Genomic DNA, 5,907 nt, shown 5'->3' with positions numbered 1-5,907 from the left:
GGTGAGTGGGATAATCTTTAATATGCATATAATATAAATAAATATGTATGTTGATTATATGATGAGTACGATTAGTTAATCTCTTGAATATTTATATATTTTGCCTTATTTTCCGAGTACTCATCTATTCTTGAATTTGCACTCGTATTCTGTCGAGTTAAATTCTATTTGATATAATATACATTTCTTTGATGATTTTATAAATATCTATTATGCCTTGATACAGGACTTGTTAGTAACACCATGCTAACGGAAAGTAGTTAGCCTATGTGCACATAATATTTTGTATACCTAGCTAATGAGAGAGGCATCAACCTACGACGACTAATCATCCCACAGTGGTCACCTTCGGGTGTCATCTGGTCACTTTTGAGTGTAATCTGGTCACCTTCCAGTGTCATCTGGTCATCTTCGGGTGTCATCTGAGTCATCTGATCTTTGACATGTATTCCACTACGTTATAATAATATGATTAGTATCTATATGTATATGTATATCAATATAAATCATCTTGTAAACTATTAATATCTAAAATATATAAAATGTATATTAAATATTATTCCCTCATTGAGTTGGTTGAACTCACCCCTTATTTTTAATATTATTTTAGGTTCTTAGTTTCTGTTAGTAGGTGGATTTTGTTGAGTGTTCATGCTTCTTCAGTTTTGATCGGTAGGCCTTGCTTATTTTGTGAGGCTTTCCTTTTAGTTTTGATTCGATGTCTTAGACGTTAGACTATTACTTTGTTTTAATTAAGATTGGATTTTGACAATATAATGAGTATTATGGATTATTGTTTTTGTTTTAATTACTAATGAAGAGTTTTGAACTATTTTTTGGGTTCATCAGTTTTGAATAACATAATATTTCTGAAGATTAAAAATGCTGCGTATTTTTGAATAATTTGTTCTTTTGATATGTCCGTTTTGAGGCTTAGCATAGGTGGGATGTCCTTCCGACATCGCTCCTGCGTTGCCGGTCATGGATCCGGGATTCGGGTTGTGACAAAGGTGGTATCAGAGCCTGGTTTTGTTAAAATCTCATAATTTGTTTTTGTTAAAACCTTATAACCTTAGTCTTGTTAAAACGCTATAGCCTGATTTTGTTAAAACTCTGGAATCTAGTTTTGTTAAAATCCCTGTAATATATGGAGCTTAGGATCCTTCTTGTCTTGTTGTGATTCCTCTTTGTCATGTTTCTAACTGCTTTTATTGTTGTGTTGATATACATGTGAGGAAATATATATGCATGTGAATATTTGATATAAATATATCATAGGATATATTATATATAATATATGTGCTTGATAATATTTTTCTAGGTATGTTTATTTTGATTACTCTTTGAGCCGTGAAAGCCGATATCTTTTTATGATATTTGTATCCTATAAATATAGATTTTGAATGCATAAAAAAAAGTTGAAATATGATTAATTAGTTATAGATGACGAGACTGGTAGAAATATTTCTTATTAAGGTTGTACTATAGGCTATTAATTATGATTTATACGTTGATTAATATAGTTATTTAGAATTGGATAAATTAATGGTATAAAGATTGTATGTACAATTTATTATAGATTTACAATTATAAAATATTAGATTATGATATTTGATTAATAAAATTTATTTGCGAAGTTTTTCTTTGGATTACATATGATATTTGTGTAAGGGACTTACATAATTGTGATGGTTTGTGATGATCCTCTCAAACGTGTACTGGTACAACTTTAGGGTATGACACCCCTCTTTTCTTCACTAGTCTCAGCCCTAAGATTGGAGTTTTTCTTTTCTCTTTAAATGCTCATTCTTCTTTTATCTTGTTCATATCTTCGAGGTTATAGTTTTGAATCTTCATTTAGTGTTTTGTTTTCTTCCTCCTCAAATTCATTTGAATAATTCTTTTGGATACGTTCTGGTAGATATTTTTTATCTTTTATCTTGTTCATATCTTTGATGTTATAGTTTTGAATCTTCATTTAGTGTTCTGTTTTCTTCCCCCTTAAATTCATTTGAATAGTTCTTTTGCATATTTATATTGCATTTAACTTTCGAACCACAAGAATGATTTTAGTTGTTTCAATTATTTTCTTAATATGATTCTCTCCTATAACTAAACCAATTATTGCTACCTCTAGATGATTTTCTTTGATTTCAGTTTCTCTTGATGTAATGAAGTCTTTGTGACCATGAACTTCTAAAATAGATTTAAAGGCTTCTTTCCTTGTTTTATATTCTAGAGTCAGTAAATTTGATGCATTACATGGGTTTTTTTTTTCCTATTTGGACTTCATTTAGACTATCCTCTTGTATATCTGTATTGAGTACAACCCTAAATCCTGAGTTTTCAAACTCATTGGTTTCATCCTTATGCAAACATGTATCTCTTGTTATCTTTGGTGGACATCAATTTTATAGATCGATTGGTATTTACACTTGCACATAATCTTCAATATTCTTAATAATCATTTCAGTCCTACAATCCTTTTTCTTAGGAAAAAAAATGCCATTACAGGTGTCTGATTTTGCTCTCTAATTTTTGTTTTCAGATAGTTTGACTTGAAGTACCCTCGTCTTCTTTTAGTGCTTCAAACCTTGAGAATTAGTCATGGATACTAATTTTGTACCGTCCTTGATTTCTTCTTTAGTTTCATCACGAGTTCCATATTCTTCTTATAATACCTCATTTGAACTCTAATTTTATATATCTTTATTAGATTGAGGCTTTAATTTAGAGATGTCATGTTCCATACAATCATCCTCTTGCAAGGACACATCTTTTGTTCTCAAATAATCTTTCAGCAGCTCCACATTCTTTATTTTTCCTCCCTTCTTTTAATTGTTGTTGAAATTCTTTGCTCTTCTTTTATATGACTTCTAGAGAATTCTAGTCAATAACAACTTTATTTACTACTGCTTTAGCACCTAAAAATTCAACTATTTATGAGGATTTCTCATTTTCGTTTTTAATTCTTCTTATGGTTAGCTCTTCAATACCATGATCTTTGAATTCATAAATGACATCTGAAGTTTTTTCATTTTATTAGCATCATCTGTATCTATGTTTTCTTTGGCTACTTGCTTCTTTGTTATGTTTTTGTGATCATCAATTGGAATTTGAGATGTTATGTTTAAATAGGGTAGCTCAAGTTCTATGTTATCTCTGAAATATATTTTTTTTCTATTGATGTGCTTTTACTTTAATTCCAAGAAAAACACTATCATTTGAGATAATATTAGAAATCTTATAACGACTTTTCATTGCCCAGCTAAACTTCTTCCAAGCTAGTCCTTGTTATCTCTACCATAATTGTTGCCTTAATCTTGTCACAACAACTTTCTTCCTTCTTTATAATCTTTATAATTTCATCTTAATCTTTAGTTGTTATGATAGTTGAGTGAACTACCTACATCTTATTATCTTCATCATTTATTGCTTTTGCAAGCAATAACTCCTTTATGGTTGGTGCCTCTTGAAAGTCTAAGCTCATAATTATTGTCTGTTAATTAGACTTTATTACTTCATGACATTCCCCAACTATAAGTTTGGATTCTTTTACCTGATACTCAAAGAAGATAAAATTTACGAGGATGTGATTTGATTTAGGAAGAGATATGATTTGAGATAAGTTGTTTTAGAAATTTGATCTAAGAGAAATTTAAGGATGCGTTGTTTGATTTTGAGGGATATGAATTAAGAAAAGTTTTGCATGAGGTATATTTTTTTATTGGATATATCAGAGGGTGTAGCAGAAGCATAATGGTATTTATTGATTTTGAAGTGGACTTTAAATGATAGTTTAAGAAATGAAATTTTAGATATAAGTTTTGAATAATTTGTTTGATCATGATGGAAAGTCTTTTATTCTTAAATTTTAAATTCGAGGATGAATTTTGTTTAACAGGGGAAGTGTTGTAATACCCAAACTTAAACCCAACCTAAGTTAACCTAGGTATTTAAGGAAAGTTGCAATAGAATTTCTTTCCTCCCTTCTAATTCCTGTAGCCACCATGACCCTCACCTCCTCAAACCAAAGAGTTTAGTTTTTGATCTTGAATTTTTTGTTCAATAAAGGTGGAAGTAGCAAGTAAGTGGTTCTCTTTGTATTACTTTTCATTATAGTTTGTTTATAGAATTATTAAAGAAGAGATTAGGCTTTATAAGGATTGAAAGTTTATATTGTTAAGATTGATTTATGATTATTAAGGGTTTAATGTTAGGTGATTAATTAGTATGTTGTTGAAAATAAAGATTTATGAGTTGATTTGATTAAATTAATTTTTATAGGTTAAGAAATTAATTTTTATCTTGCTGTAAAATCTGGATAGAATGGTCTTGAGGTTGAAGATGACCAAATTTTATTTTGGTCCTTCAATTGTGAAAGTTTCAGTTTAGTCCCTAAACTTTGGAAAAATTACAATTTCACCCCTAATGTAATTTGAGATTCTATACGGTGTAATTATGAGATTAAGGATGATGAATCTTAGTTTGATAATTGATATGGAATATTTTCAGTTTGGTCCCTCAATTTTGGGAATTTATATTTTAGTCCCTAAACTTTATAAAAATTATAGTTCGGTCCCTGGTTTGTTCTAGACAGAATTAAGGATGGTTTATGAGTGAAATTCAAGTATGGTTATGTATTTATAGTTTGGTCCAGTTTTGGTAAAATTATGTTTTGGTCCCTGTTTTGGATAATTCTCGTTTTAGTCCCTAAACGTAGGAGACTAAACCTGGTTTTCTTTTATGCATTGAAATTTTTTGTTTTGGTTGTTTTGAGTTGCTTTTGAGTATATTTTATATATTTATTGTAGGTTCTCCTAACGATCCTCAATAGGTTTTTTGGGTCTTTCATCTGATATTCCTTTTAATATATATTCTTCCAGGTGAGTGGGATAATCTTTAATATGCATATAATATAAATAAATATGTATATTGATTATATGATGAGTATGATTAGTTAATCTCTTAAATATTTATATATTTTGCCTTATTTTCCGAGTACTCATCTATTCTTGAATTTGCACTCGTATTCTGTCGAGTTAAATTCTATTTGATATAATATACATTTCTTTGATGATTTTATAAATATCTATTATGCCTTGATACAGGACTTGTTAGTAACTCCATGCTAATAGAGAGTAGTTAGCCTATGTGCACATAGTATTCTGTATACCTAGCTGCTGAGAGAGGCATCAGCCTGCGGCGACTGATCATCCCACAGTGGTCATCTTCGGGTGTCATCTGATCTCTGACATGTATATATATATATATATATATAATGTTTAGTATGTATATGTATATGTATATCAAGATAAATCATCTGATAAAATATTTATATTCTAAAATATATAAAATGTATATTAAATATTATTCCCTCACTGAGTTGGTTGAACTCACCCCTTATTTTTAATATTATTTCAGGTTCTTAGTTTCTGTTAGCAGGTGGACTTTGTTGAGTATTCCTACTTCTTCAGTTTTGGTCGGTATGCCTTGCTTATTTTGGGAGGCTTTCCTTTTAGTTTTGATTCGATGTCTTAGACGCTCCACTATTACTCTGTTTTAATTAAGTTTGGATTTTGACAATATAATGAGTATTATGAATTATTGTTTTTGTTTTAATTACTGATGAAGAGTTTTGAACTGTCTTTTGGGTTCATCAGTTTTGAATAACATAATATTTCTGAAGATTAAAAATGCTGCGTATTTTTGAATAATTTGTATTTTTAATATATTCGTTTTGAGGTTTAGCATAGGTGAAGTGTTCTTCCGATACCGCTCCTGCATTACCGATCATGAATTCAAGATTCGGGTTGTGACAACATCATTGGTAAAAGCTTGGTATTGATCAGCAAATTAGTTCCTTAATAAGTTTGCTGTCCAGTTGTCATAACTGTTTATAATATG

This window comes from Populus euphratica, unplaced genomic scaffold (assembly GCF_000495115.2).
Source record: "Populus euphratica unplaced genomic scaffold, PopEup_1.0 scaffold196.1, whole genome shotgun sequence".
Classification (NCBI taxonomy): domain Eukaryota; kingdom Viridiplantae; phylum Streptophyta; class Magnoliopsida; order Malpighiales; family Salicaceae; genus Populus; species Populus euphratica.
This window is presented reverse-complemented; position numbering follows the sequence as displayed.